Source organism: Balaenoptera borealis (genome assembly GCF_965194805.1).
Source record: "Balaenoptera borealis genome assembly, chromosome: 15".
NCBI lineage: Eukaryota > Metazoa > Chordata > Mammalia > Artiodactyla > Balaenopteridae > Balaenoptera > Balaenoptera borealis.
In genome coordinates this window covers 86630372-86646110 of record NC_138871.1, presented here as the reverse complement: position 1 = coordinate 86646110, position 15739 = coordinate 86630372, and positions in this window count along the sequence as shown.

Sequence of the window (15739 nt, the reverse complement as noted above, 5' to 3'; positions counted from 1 at the left end):
CAAGTAGAAGTGTGGTTGAACCTGATCTCACTGCCCCTCTAGTCCAAGAAGTCTGGGGCTTCTGTAAATAAGCTGATTAAAGCCAAATAAAGATCAATATTTCTAACCTCAGAATCAGTGGCTACTTTGTCCAGAAGCTCTGTGTGTGTGTGTGTGCACGTGCGCGTGTGTGTGCACGTGTGCGCGTGTGCATGTGTGTATGCACACACGCACGCATGCCCTGGATTATTGTGCTCTAACCCTCAGAACGACACGCCTCTTGTCCTCCCCAAGATTGCCTTATCCTGTAAGTGGGTGCCCCCCACCCCAATTTCCTGTGTGGTCCACAGAAGGATCAGAGAAAAGAGATGGTGCCTGTGTCTTGAGACACGTAGAATTTCAGAAGGCTGATGTCCTTTGAAGATGTTTGCAGAAGTGAGAAGAACAGGGACGTGGGATGAGAAGGAGTGGCATTCACACCCCAGTGGTTCACAGCAGCGTGGCCCCGGGACGCGCGTGACACCATCCGGGCCTCCAGTCGGTCGTAAGCAAGACGGCGAGCAGACGCCGCCTGACGGGAGTTGCGTAGAGCGAGTGGGGCGCGAGCGCGCAGCACCTGAGGCCCACGGAGTGCGCGCTGCACACTGGTTTCGGGGCCGCCCCGAGTCCGCGGTGCTGCCACCAGGAAGTGCGAGGCCCCGGGTCCCTTCGGAGATGTCTCTCCACCCAACCGCGTCCTCCTCTAGGGACCTTCCGACCTGCCAGGTCCGTCCGGGCTTCTCAGGTCTTCGTGTGTGGGGGACGCAGGGGCGGGGGCGAGGGGGGGGAAGCGCGGGGCCCGGAGCTCAGAGTCGGGGCGTGATCTTGTCCCACCCAGCAAGCAGCGCTCCTTCAAGGGACGTAAATGCCCCCCAGTGCTAAAGAGTGTTTGGAAAATGGTGACATATTGGCTTAATGATGACACTCCCACCACTGAAGTGAGAGAGCCTTAAGTCAACCTGGCACTGACCCAAGGGGGAGGCCCTGGCCAGAGGTGGATCACGGAGTCCGAGACCCCTCGTTGTTTAGATGCTCTTTGAGGGCCAGGCCTGGCTTCTTACCCCCTGGCGGGGTTGGTGTCAGGGCAACCGTCGGGGAGACAAGAGGGCCCAGCCCTTCTAAGCTGCAGCAAGTGGGCACAGCTGAGGGCACTGTGTGGTGAGATGTGACAGCTCAGTGGGGCCCTCCGGCCCACGCCTGTGGGGCCTGGGACGGCAGTGCAATGGAAGGCCCTCGGCCCCCAGCCTGCTCCCCGGCTCCTGGCTCCCCCCGGCCCCTCCCCCAGCACAGGGGCTCCCACGAGCATGTGTGTGGACCCCCCGGCCTGCAGCCCCAAGCTCCAGCCACCCCCTCGTGCCGAGGAGTGGGCTTCCCGACAGCAGCGGAGCAGTCTACCCTTGGGACAAGCTGAGGCAGACCCTCAAGTAAGACTCCAGCTGTTTAGTTAGGAAATTCTGGAGTCACGAGTACTCAGAGCATTGCCTGGAAGCGGGCCTGCAGGGGGCGCTCCACGTGGGGCTCCTGGTGCCATATTGGTGGCCTGGCCCTCTGCGGAGGGGCACAGCTAGAAGACGGCAGAAGGGGGCTTCTCTAAAACACAAGACCCAGAGCGGGGGCCCCTCTTACCTGGGTCAGTACCACTCGACAAGACAGCAGCAAAGACCGAGGGAGAATGCAAAGAAATAAAATAAGAGACAAAGGAATGGGAAAGAGCGTGGTGGGACCAGGACAGGTCGTTTGCAGGAATTCTGATGAGGGCATAGAGACCACGGTAACTCTGGGGAAGATGTGTCCCTTCTTTTAGTTGGGGGAGATGCCCGAGACTCGTCAGCCGCCTGGCGCAACGCTGAGGGAGGAGCAGGGACAAGCCAGCCATGGTGCTCCTGGGGATATGCCGGTTCATCGAGAGATTCAGGACGGAACTCCCGGGCACGGCGGGGCTGCCTGAAGCAAAACCAACCAGCCTTCATTAGCTCACCTCACTTTGAAAAAACTGAACACGGAGGTATGTGATTCACGCAAGCACCATAAATCTGCAGTGAAGAAAGTTATTTTTTCCCCTTACTACTACAACATTTCTGTATTTCTTCTAAATCTGTCTGTGATTTTAAAGGGTGGGAACCAGTTTAAAGTCAAGCATTAGCACTTAGTATTAGAAACATGTGTGACCCAGGGCACCACCTGCTACTCACCCCACAGTCCAACTGACAGACCCCCGGCGTGTCTCGTCAGGAAATCAGTGGGCCAGGAAAGCGGGGCATTGTTCCATCTTGGTTTTGAAAGTCTGTGCGTCATGACTGCTTTCTCATCCCCCTGCAGAACGGCAGGTTAAGTGAAATACATGTTTTCTAGCAAAGATTTTACTTTCCAACATTTTGGAAACTTGAATTCTTCCTGCTAAATTAGAGATACATTGCATCCAATAGTGTGGCATGACAGTGTGTAAGTGACCAGGTTAAATAATCTAACAAGTTCTCAATACTTAACAAAGATAAACACACACAAATTATGGCCTGAGAGCACTTGGAATCAAAGTTGCTGACCGTCACAAGCTGTTTATCAAAACTCGTTAGTAATCTTTTCTTTGGCTGTATTTTATTTTCCATTCCCTACAGTAATAAGCAGATACTGGTTAGGATAGAAAGGTCCATGCACATAATCTTAGATTTTTACAGCTTTTGGCAAAAGTCAAAGCAAAGAATAACATGAACAAGTCTCTAAGAAATTTGTCCCTACTGTCATTTTCATAACCTTTCGGTAATTAAAAAAAACCAAAAAGTTGTTCTTGAGTTAGTTTTGAATTTACGTAGCTTTCAAATCTTTTTAAGAAGGATCTTTAAATTGACATATGTAAATATACATATCCATGTGCATGTAGGACACCATGTTAACTGAACTATCCAATTCAATAAGCAAATTTTGGCAACTCCCATGGGAAGGCACTATCCTGGATGCTAAGACAACTCTCCTGACCATGAGAGGGTACAGTTTCAAGGAAAGATAACGGACTTGGAATTGAACAGTTTGTGTGATCTGGGATGCATGACTCAACGTTTCTAAGCCTCAGTTTTCTGGATACAATAACACAACAGCTATCATGGAGTGTGGTTGGTACCATTGTAGATTGTTCCGTGAAAGCAGGAGTTAGCTTGGCCACCATGGTTTCCTCGGTCCTTACGCAGATTCCCACGTAGCTCTCTTCTTCTGCTACGGTCGTAAAATTTAATCAGCAGCTTTGGGGGATCATAATGTAATAAGCTGTGCTGGAGTCTACCATGTTTTTTATTAAAAGCTGAGCTTTATCTGTGGGACTTTATAACCTTGAGAAACAAAGACATCACATTAGCAGTTTCCTCAAGAGATCTAAAAGTACATATTTCTGTTCTTTGTGCGTCTTTGTGTTTCAACCTCAAACAAAACAATATTAAAATTTTATGATGAAATGAACAGAGAAGAAACAGAGAGACTAGCCAATATGAAGTGGAAATAATCTCTGGGTAAGAGTCTGAAGGCCTGAACTATGGCCGCAGTTCTGAGAGTAAAAACTACAAGGGCAGATCCTGGAGATATTAGAAGATAAAGAATCATTAGTGTTTGTCACATGTTATCAGCAGAAAAGAGGGAGAGCCTCAGAGAGACTCGGAGTTGGGAGCGTGGGTTTACGGCTGGGAGAAACTCAGAGGGGGTGACGAGGTCCTTCTCTGGCAGGAAAATGATGTTTTCGGTTTTTGAAATTAATTTTCAAGATGAAGTGTCTTGTTCATCCTTCTTCTGAAACACTCCCTGCCCAGAACCCTTCCAATCGCTCAGCAGAGACAACGCCCACCCGTAAGAATCTGGGTGCACAGCCCAAACCAGAAACAACACACGTGACGTTTCTTCAAACATTTTTTTTTTTAATTTTTAAACATTGCCTGAATCTAGTATAGTCCATCTAGACATGTGTAGGTATGTATGCGTATGTGTCTATATCTTAAGTTAAAACTAAAGTCACCGCTTTTCCCCCAGATTAAAGTAAAATTGACTCTCCGTGAAGCTGCAATGGCACATTGCCTGTAGTTGTAAGTTCCTCCCAGGGATGATGAATGTTGTTCCCCCTGTGAGAAGCAGGGTGCGTACACCTGCAGAGGACACGCGGGTAGAGGATGCCGATTCCTGTGCAGAAGGAAGAGACCCGAACGCTGGGGACGGGGAGGCCGTGGCCGTGACTCGGACACTGGAGGTCAATCTGGAAAGCTCTGTGGGTGGCAGGCTGGCCGAGTGCCTCTGCACAGGAGCAGAGAGGAGTGGCGATGGTACCAGGGCTTGACACGGTCTAGAAGGATGGGATGGGTGCTACAGACTGTGTCTCCCAAATTCATGTTGAAAACCTGTCCCCGAGTGTGATGGTATTTGGAGGTGGGGCCCTTGTTGTTTATGCCCCTGAGCCTGTGGTATTTTGTGATAGTAGCCGGGGCCGCGTGGATGGCCACCAGCAGAGACGGACTGAAGGGCTGGGTGGAGGGACACAGAGCACATCTGTGTGACTCATCTGAGACACGTAGCTTCAGAAGTTCGGGGGAAGACTCCTGAGGCACAGCGGGGTGAAGTGGAGACACATGCCGTGTCCAGCAGAGTACTGTGAAGTCTGGGGGTTGGATAACAGGGAAAGGAGGGTTTTTCAAGGAGCCATAAAGGTAGGAGGGGTCCAGAAACCAGGCTGAGATGTCGCCTCGTGAGAGGGTGAGAAAGCCAAGCCTGTATGTCTGGAAAGGAAGAAGGCCTGTTTCTAAAGTGAGCACATGATCACCCAGTGGAGCCTCTGTTCGGCTCCCCGATTCACTCAGCAAATACCATCCCAGACCCTGGAAGGATGTGGAATGTGGGGTGGAGATGAGAGACAGAAAGCTGAGAAGTAAGGGCTCAGAGACCCCCAGAGAAAGCCAAGGCATCAGGAGGAGGGTTGCAGCCATCTAAAGCATGTTGGAAGTCCTTTGGTTTAAAAGTGAACTTCTCCCCGTGCCTTTCCATCAGCTCTGATGTCCTGGTCGGTACGCTTCCTGTCTCCTGGGATTGCAGAAGGAAGGACCCCAGGAGCAGGGGCGCCCCCTTGGCTGAGCCCAGAGCACGCTCCAAATCTCCGCATTGACCCTCCCGGCAAGCCCTCCAGGGAAGGACTGATGTCATGCTTTCTTTCCAAGTAAGGGAGCTGAGGATACGCAAGATTCAGAAATTTGCCTGGGGTGCCGGTCAACAGAGACCCCGCTCTCACCTCTAGTTAACACTTTTCATGCTGTTAGTTTAGTTCTCACACCCCTGGAAGGACCCGCGCTACCGGGCCCCAGGTATCTGATTGTGCTTATTTGGGTCCACAGAGCAGGCGACATAGCTGTGCCGCTGGGACCAGACCCGTCTGCTGGGACCAGACCCGTCTGCTGAGACATGTGTCTGGGGGTCTGCAGCGGCATCCTCTACCTTGTGGATTTGTGTTGCTCCAAATAGGCAGGAATACAGTGCAAGAAATCAAATGGGGGCCCACTGACTAGAAACCCTCTGGCCTGCAGACAGGTTTTGGCCAGTCTATGTGAACGTTTGTAGGCAGGATGCGTGCTTTCTTGCTCTGTCCCCGCCTTCCTGCCCCCTGCAGCTTCCCTCATTCCCGCTACCCTCCCCGCACTGAAGGCATTGAGTTGACTGCCCTGATGGATACCAATCTATTCGTGATCATTTTATTACGTACTTAATACAATTCAAGAGAAGATCATCCAGATCAGAAGACTCTCCGCACGTAAAGGAGGGTAGTGATGACCCGGATGAGACCCAGGATTTCCCAAGAACATTTTGCAGATGTTAGGTCAGGCAAAACGCTTCTGGTCATTTTCTCCATAACAGGCACAAACCAGGATCGGGAAAGCTGCTTTTCAGCTTGATAAATGGAACTGCCTGCCATGTCAGTAAACAAAGGATGTCAACTCTCAACTTTTAGGCTGTGAATATTGTTCAGGTTGACAAGCTGATGCCAAAACAAACAGAATATTCCCCCCAAATGAGCTGGGATAAGTCAAATTTTAGAATTAACACTGAAGATGTGATTCATTACAGGGGAATCAGATGGTAGGACACAATGGCCTCAGAGAAAAGCGCGTTGTTAATACAATGTTAAAAGCATTTTTCGAAAGCTTCACTAATCTGGAGACAAAAGGTTTGTTTATCCCCTACAACCGGCTTCTGGTGCAACAAGCAAACCCGCCCACTACCTGGGATTCCTGGAAAACGTGGGGCAGTGAGATGATTAAACACTAGAGACCCCCCTACCCTGACTTGTGGCTGTGTTCTGATACCAGGATGGGATCTGAAAGCAGAAGAGCAGAAATCAAAAGCCTTGTCTGAAACCGATCCTCCCTTCTGGGAAGGAGGGATGGAGTCACTCCAGTGTCTGCACACCTGGCTCCTCCAAGAAGCCCTTGGGACGTCCTGGTCCTACCGCTGCCCACGAGCGTGTGCCCACAGAGCAGAGGTAAGCTCCGCACGCGGTGAAGCCGCTGGGAAACCACAGCCCACGTGCTCACCATCTCTGCTCCAAAGTCTATTTTGAGCCACGTTGCAGTTTAGCACCACTTTGAACCGCCTCCAGTGAAGCCATATCGGAGATCCGCCCCTGGCCCAGGTGAGCAGATTAATGGCTGCGAGTCGGAGGAGTTTCACCACGTGGGCTGGACACGCAGCTCTGCGTGCAGGGGGACCAGGCAAGGAACGAGGTTGCTTGGGAAGACTAGTCTGTCAGCCAAGTGCAGACTGGCCCTGAGTGCAGTTCACTTGTGTGTTAAACCTGATACTCTTGGGGCAGCTGCATAGAGGTGGATCATGGTGCGTAGATTCACCGTTGGGGAAGCACGTGGCCGTGAGCAGCTGGGCTTCTGCGGCTGGTCACAGGGCTCCAGACCGAGACAGTTTCCTTCCACAGACACACCCCAGGAATCATTATCGCTGAGGTTCAAAAGGCAGGGCTTTTCAGGTAGAGGCTGGTCCAAAGTGGAACTGTGCCTCTTCGTCTATTTATTCAAAAAACAGCAAGCAACTCATGGGTCCTCAGTGGGCAAATGAGAGTCACAAGGTCCCCAAGGCACCTCTCAAGGACTACTTTCTCCCTGAATTTTTTCCTCACTTCTCCATCCACCTTGATCCTCAGAAATTAGCCCCTTTCCTGGGGCACGATCATTGCTCACTTCTTGTTTGGGGGAGCCCCCATGGTGCCCACCTCCTGGTACTCGTGCCTTTATGTAAGCCCCTCCCTGTGGGTCTGGTAGGACTTACTGACTGCTTTGGGCCCATTGCCAGTAACAACTGCCCTCACGGCGGCAATATCACCTTTCCCCCTAGAGCGCCATCAGGCCTAGCATCCCCCGGCCCCAACTCTCAAGAGCCTCAGCCTCAGGGCAACTCACTGCCCTTCCTGCCTCCCAGGCCAGGGCCAACCCAATGAGCCCAGGAGTTGTCACTGATCTGTTACCGTGGGGAGAAGTCGGCGTGTTTCTGTCTCTGACCTCCTGGACATCCTGGTCTCTGCATCCCCTCTGCCCCGCAAGACCTCCCAGGCAACCTTCTGTTCCGGGGTACCATTCTTATCTTACAAAGGAAACCTCGGAACATCCCCACTTACCAATTCCTCAGGACACAAGGACAAACGAGACACGTTCTCTGGCCTTAAAGGGTTATGGAAACGCTGAAGGAGGAACAGTTACTTTTGGTTTTGCAGGGGGGAGGCGGGGGAGTGGGTGGATGGAAGGGAAGCTATAGGTAAGATCCGTGTTTAGCCTTAGCTCTGACGGTTGGGAAGAAATTTCCTGGTGGAGGATCTGAGAGCAAGGGCCGTCGAGGCAGGAGCATCCACACGGGGCAAAGGCAGGGAAGCAGAGAAGCTGTGATGCAGGGTAAAGGGCAACTTTGAGCCTGGCTGGATATTAGCCTGAGACTCCGAGAGGACCTGCAGGGGAGGCTGGAAAGCTTAGCTGGGGCCACTTCGCAAGGGACCTTGAACTCCCCCGTGAGGATTTGGGGGATTATCCTGTGGGCAGCCAGCTGTCCCTGGAGGAGCTAAAGAAGGAAACCCTTCACTTCTGATACGTGTTTGGGGATAACTCTTAATACTGTCTAACCAGTGCTTATTTATTAAGAACCTGCTATCCTCCCAGCCCGTTACAAGAAAGCTAGTGACATGAATAAGCTTGGTTTCTCTTGTGGTCAAACCAATAGATGTTTCAGCAGCCCGAGCCCTGCAGAAACACCTATTCACACACGAGTGACATACTAAGACTCAGACATTGTTATTTGGTCATTAAGGTCCCATAATGACTTTGAGCATCTCATTCTTTGTGAGTAGATTCTCCTTATTCTATCTCCATGCCTAAACGCTGTAAAATTGTATTCTCTCAACTAGAAATGTTTTATGATTACAGCCTCTTACTAATTCAGACTGGCATGTCCTCCCTAACTTCCCCACCTCAACCCCGAGGTACTGTGAATGAAAAGGTCTAAGTACCTCAAAAAGGCCTCTCTCTAGATTCGAAGGATGCTCTCTGTGTAGACACAACATGGCGTGTCTAAGAACACTGGGCTTAGAGCAGGATGTATTTATTAGTCTCCAGCCCCAGTGCTAACGAGCTGTATGAATTTGGACCTTGTGCCTAACCTACTGGAATCTCAGCATCCTCATTCAAACCAGGGAAATAGTCATCTCTCCCCATGTGGACTCAAGTTCCAAGTTTAAGTCTGACGAAAAGGCCTGTGCCCTGAGAGATGCCCCTAGTCTATCTCCACAGTGAGCAGGGGGGACACACAGGGGTACGTAGTTCTATTCAACTGCAGAGAGCGATGGTTTTATTAGTCTATAGCCCAAATGTGAGTAAATGTCTGATTCCCATAAGGTGTTTTCAGCTATTGAAGGTCTTTTTAATAATCCACTTCTTTTCTGTGGGTTCCCACACCTGAGGACCTTTTTGGGGGAAACCACTGATAACATCATCTCAAATTCTTTCTAGTCCTTTTATGGAAAATCTGTGATATTATTTTCTTCCTGAAATTAATGAACAGGACACAGCCCTCAATGTTCCTAAGGAAATAATGACTAAGGATTGTCAGACCCCTTGGAAAAGGTCGTGTGTGTGTGTGTGTGTGTGTGTGTGTGTGTGTGTGTGTGTGTGTGTGAAGATTCCCAAAGTCCCTTCTCAGACAGATCAGCAGAACATCCCCTATCAAAGGTGATAGGCAACTTTCAAGTCACACAAAGGATGAAGAAAAAAGAAAGCACATATTTCATTCAAACAACCCGTGTTTGGAGCAATGAGGAAACCCATTTACTTACCACTTAAGTGTCAGAATTTCACCATTGATATTTGTTATCCTAGCATTTATTTTTATTTTGTTCCCCAAATTCATTTGCTCCTTCATATAATAATTGGCCCATGTATTTCCAGCTAGTGAGTCTCATATGGGCCAGGCAATGCACTCTGCCTGCGGTCCCAGCGGTGAGAGGGCTTTACACTCAGGACAAGGGGGAGGCGAGGCTGGTTATCACTGCCTCCCAGGGAGAGAGGTCTGCTCACGCAATGCTCACAACAGGCAGGAAAGCTATATTCCTCATCTATTCGGCTCAGCACAGGTCCATGTGGCGTCTTCCTCATTACAAACACTGCATCTGACGGCTCCTTCTGTCTGTTACATCTGCAAGCATAGCTGTTTTTTAAATGATGCTCTGGCAGCCTCGGGGTTTGCAAGTCCCAAGCAGAGCAGCGCTGGGCCAGCTCGCCAGGTGCCCCTCACACCTGCCCTGCTGCTGCAGCGCCCATGCCGCTCTGGCCATGACAGGGCTCAAGCCATCAGGATGAAGCACAGTGTGGAGTAGCTTGTGACCGTCTCAACAGAAACCAGGGGCACTGAATCACTTCCCCCATAAGGCTGCACTGAGATTCACACCTGCCCTGAGCTGGGAGCACATCTGAGAAGGTTCCAGAACTGCAGAGGTGGAAACAGGCCTCAGGTGGCTCCTGTCTGAACCCCACACAGCCACATGGCACGCCAGGTTTCCAGAGGTCCCTCGTCCTTACCACATGGCTCTCAGTTATTCTAGATTTGACAATCATCCGGCAAACAGGGGAAGGGAGAGAAAAAGTACAGGACCATGAGGGTAATTTTGATGTCATGACCCTAGAAGTAATGTACATCATTTTAACCCACAATTCACCAGCCAGAACTCAGGCCCAGGGTCCCACCTGGACACAAAGATGCTGGGAAAACAGTCCCAGGATTGGCAGCCATTTATCAGCTAAGACTCCACATCAGGAAAGGGGTGTAAATTTTTGTGAACAGGAAGGCATCTCTGATGCAGCAGGACATACCACTGAACTAAAGGGCACAATTTGTAAAACAGCATATACTATATAACCATTCATGTGAAGTCTGAGCTATATATACACATATATGAAAGTATCATTCATTTCCTGGTTTTGGATAGTAAATTTGGTTAGTGAGAGTTGCCATGTTATTTAAATCTACTTGGTTCTATATTTGGAAAGTGAGTAATTAGAGCTCAGACAGTGAAGGATACCAATCATATCTCAAAACAAACAAACAAAAAATGACCTGAATCTATAAGGTTTTGGAGTATGTTTCAATAGTGAAGAATACCCATGTGTCTGTGTGTGTATGTGTGTGAATTCATGTGAATGTATGTGCAGAGAGAGAAAAATCTAGAACAATAATCACCAAATGCTTATCAATAATTATATCTGGGAGATAATATTGGGTCAGCCAAAAAGTTCGTTACGTAAGCTGTTATGGAAAAACCCGAACGAACTTTTTGCCCGACCCAATATTTAGGCTTGTTACTTTCTTCTTTTTAACTGTTTATTGTTAAATATTCCTTTATATTTAGGATGGTAATTTTATATTCAAAGAAAAAAAGAAGTAATACTATATTTATCTGAGAAGTAAAAAAGAAAGAGCGTAGTCTTTCTAGTTAAAGTAGATACCCTATGGGGCTATGAGATGTATTTTATAAGGAGGGCATATATATACACTAACACTCAAGGTTTTTAAATAGGGTTGAGGTGACAAGCAGATGTGTTTTAAAATGTCACATTGGCTGCAGTGTGAGAAGTGAATTAGACAGGGGGCATAACCAGTACCGGCCACCAGGACACACAGCATTATGTGCTACGTGAATGATGTTCCTTGGGGTTGTCAGTGTGAAGGTCTAGGAGTGAAGGCAAGTAGATCCCTAGGAGTCACTTGGAAGGGAAAGATGGTATACAGATTAGCTAGTGGCAATGAGGATGGAGAGAAGTAAGTCAAAAATATGTATTAGATGGCCAACAAACACATGAAAAGATGCTCAACGTCACTAATTATTAGAAAAATGCAAATCAACACTACAATGAGGTATCACCTCACGCCGGTCAGAATGGCCATCATCAAAAAATCTACAAACAATAAATTCTGGAGAGGGTGTGGAGAAAAGGGAACCCTCTTGCACTGTGGGTGGGAATGTAAATTGATAGAGCCACTATGGAGAACAGTATGGAGGTTCCTTAAAAAACTAAAAATAGAACTACCATATGACTCAGCAATCCCACTACTGGGCATGTACCCTGAGAAAATCATAATTCAAAAAGAGTCTATACCACAATGTTCATTGCAGCTCTATTTACAGTAGCCAGGACATGGAAGCAACCTAAGTGCCCATCGACAGACGAATAGATAAAGAAGATGTGGTATATATATATACAATGGAATATTACTCAGCCATAAAAGGGAATGAAATTGGGCCGTTTGTAGAGATGTGGATGAACCTAGAGACTGTCATACAGAGTGAAGTAAGTCAGAAAAAGAAAAACAAATATTGTATATTAACACATATATGTGGAATCTAGAAAAATGGTACAGATGAACTGGTTTGCAAGGCAGAAATAGAGACCCAGATGTAGAGAACAAACATATGGACACTAGGGGGGAAAGCGGGGGTGGGTGGTAGTGGTGGGATGAATTGGGAGATTGGGATTGACTTACATACACTAATGTGTATAAACAGATAACTAATAAGAACCTGCTGTATTTTAAAAAAAAATCAAATTCAAAAAAAAAAAAAGACTTTACAGTTTAGTGCAGAGACCACCATGGAGACCAACAAGTGGATTCAAGGGGGTTCAAGGAGAGACCAAATGAAGAAGCAATAATTGCATGACAGGGGTCAGAAGAGGCTTCATAGAGATTGTGACTGTCAAACCAAATCTTGAAAGATGAGTCTGTGTTCCCCAGAGCATCGAAGGGAAAAGAGAATATGGGGCAAGAAAGATGGGAATACTAAGCATAATAAAAGATTAACAGAAGCATGATATGGAAACACACACAGACAGAATGGTGTGTTGACGGACCTTTGTACCATTCTGCACGCTTGTCTATCTGAGCGACAGGGGTGCTCAGACACCATTTCTAGACTTAGGAGTGCTATTCATTTCTCACATTGGCAAAGCAGCCACAGTTCCTAGGAATTAATGGAAACAAGTGCTTCTATCTTGTTGCTGGATAACTGAACTCTTCATACTTTTGATGATCATATTCATCTTTTAATTTCAATGTTACAAATTATACCAAATAACTGCAGATGACCCCATCCCTTTCCAATTCTTATTTGGAGCTCATCTTTCTCTATATGTGTGGTATTATTATTATTTTTTCCCTATAGAGAGGGAATAAATTTCATCTTGTCAAAATACTATGTCTTTATTACTTTGGTATCCTCTGGTTGTCTACAGTGATATTAATGTAGCATTTTAAAATGCCAGCATGTTTTAATAACATAGTATATCTTTGACTCTTGCAAAAACATCACATTATTCAATGTATGCAAGTGCAAAAAGATATGACTCTCATATAATTTACATGTCCTTGTGGGGTGTTATTAATGTGTGCACTTTATAAGGGTATAATTCTGGAAGCAATTTTCCATAAAATTGTTATAAGTGTTATCTTATAAATTTGAGATAATTTGGCACAATATTCATTTAACCAAATTACCCCAGTAATAACATCTCTTCATTTGTAAATACCAGTTCAGACTGACATTACACATTTTTGGTAAGACATTGAGCCTTGAAGATTCACCCAGATATGGCTGCATAATTCAGGATGAAGAACAACTAACAGAATTCCCATAAGTAGGCTAACTTTATTTCCCTGAATTGAAATGCACAACCGGACACTACTTGCCCCAAACTGACACTTTTTCATAATAAAATTTGATTCTGAGAAGCCATCAAGGCAGGAAGATGCATCAAAATGGATCATGGATTGGCATTAAGGTAACTTAGAATTGTGTGCTGGCTCAGCCCTTTGGTGGCAATTTTGGGGCTTTGGACAAGATCTGAAATGTCAATAATCTTCAGCTTCTTCACTGATGATGTGAAATAATAGGATTGGACTGGATAGCAAAGGTTTCCTGGAGCATGAAATTAATTATCCCTGATCTCCTTTAGTACTTAATTATATGTTACTTTATCTTGCCCATTTTTAAGGTCTATCTATCTCGTCTTCACAAATATATTGTAAAATCATCCAGCCATAGAATGGATTATCCATATATTCAGTTTGTAAAGAGTTTAGACAGCCTTGTGTGTTGATGGCTAGGATGGAGGAGTCCCACAGGCCTGTGCTCAGGTCTTGTCTCCATCACTTACTGGTCCCATATCCTTGAGAAATTTACTTGTCATCTGTGCAGGGTGCTTTGGGCCTGTCATCCAACCTCTCTGAGCCTGAATCTCAGTTTCTTGATCTGTAGAGTGGTAAAGGGTGTAGTGAAGAGGATGAATGGGAGAATGCCACTAAGGGCTTTGGCACAGCACCTGGTTCATAGACTACTTCAAGAAATGTAACTCATGACCAAGCACGGAAAGTACTGGAGAAGGATAGAGCTTAAGGAAAATCCACTCTCTCCTCTCACACCCAGCCTAGAATAGAGGGGAAGAGAAGCATCCTTTGTGCACTAAGTAATTGTGAATGAAGCATCTATCTTTATCTCCATCAAGATGCACTAAAAGCAGTAGACAAATATTTCTTGAATTAAATTGAAACCAAACTCCAATTTTACTGAAAAACATATAGCAAAAATAGAAAAAGGAGATGAAAGCCTTCATTATACCCAATGATGCCCTGTGTACAGGGAAGGTGGAATCATGCTGTTGGTTTCTGAACAATCACAAAACCACCCAGAAGCACAAAATGCAAGATACTGTTGAGGAGGAGTCTTAGGACAAAGTGGTGGGCAGGTGGGGAGGCTGGCAGAGCTTCCAAAGACCTTGAAGCCAGGCTGGGGACAGGATGAATGGCCTTGGTGGTTAGGAACAAAAGCGTTAATGTGCTAATTCTCTTTGTGATTCTGAGTGTAAACGTCCTGGTCCCTGGAGTCCACAGGCATGACAGGTGATGACACACTGGCCAGCCCCTCTCCCTGGCCCAGCCTGTGCTGACACCTGGCCAGCATCTTTAAACAATGAGTGAGGTTTGGGAATAAAGCACACTTTGCTAAGTTGTGCTCATTACCAAGTAAATCATGGTATATGATGGTGAGACAGAACACCAGAGGTCTATCCTCCAGAATTGAATTTCTCTGTATAGTGAATCTTTCATTGACAAAGAAATCTCTCCCTGCTCCTTCAACCCAGCCTTTCATCATGGATTCAGTATATATTGTCTGATTGCCAACTATGCCAGGAGGAGAGAGAGATAACCAGACCCAGCCCTGCCTTCTGAGGGCTTCAATCTGCCACGGCCAGCAGGCTTTACCTCTTCTTCCTTAGTACCTTCTCCTAAACCCACACTTACCTTCCTATTCTTAGTGACTCATGATTAAGGGTGGGGACACATTCAAACTCAACTCTAAAGAACAAAATAAAACCCAAGGGTCTCCCCAGTAAAGATATTGGGGTCCCCAGAGAGGCCAGTTTAGTCAATCATCAGTCACTGAAAATATCTGAGTTTTGCCACCACCAGGCAACTAAGAAAAGGGTAAAAAGTATAAATTATTAGGCTATGGTACAGCCTGGACTGTTTTGTATAAATACAAACCTACTCTTATTGGCAGGTCAAAAATTTTTTTCACTGGGATCTGAAACCGCTTCCAGCAGCCCATCTCCACTCAACCCTGGAATATCCGGGACAGCAGACAGGGCGTTAACAAAGGAGAACTTGAATTTGGTTCCCCAAAATAGGTATGTGGAATCACTGAATCTCAACTCTCTGAATGTTTTACTGTGGTGTAAACTTCATGTGAAATACTTTCAACCTCTAGGGGTGAAGTTAGAAAATGTTTACTAAGAACCCACTTTTTAACCTGCTCTATAATTGGCCTTTCAAGACAAAGAGAATTTTTTTTTTTAATTAATGGACATTTTTTTTTTAAGTATTTATTTATTTATTTATGGCTGTGTTGGGTCTTCGTTTCTGTGCAAGGGCTTTCTCTAGTTGCGGCAAGTGGGGGCCACTCTTCATCGCGGTGCACGGGCCTCTCACTATCGCGGCCTCTCTTGTTGCGGAGCACAGGCTCCAGATGCGCAGGCTCAGTAGTTGTGGCTCACGGGCCTAGCCGCTCCGCGGCATGTGGGATCTTCCGGACCAGGGCTCGAACCCGTGTCCCCTGCATTGGCAGGCAGATTCTCAACCACTGTGCCACCAGGGAAGCCCCCAAGACACA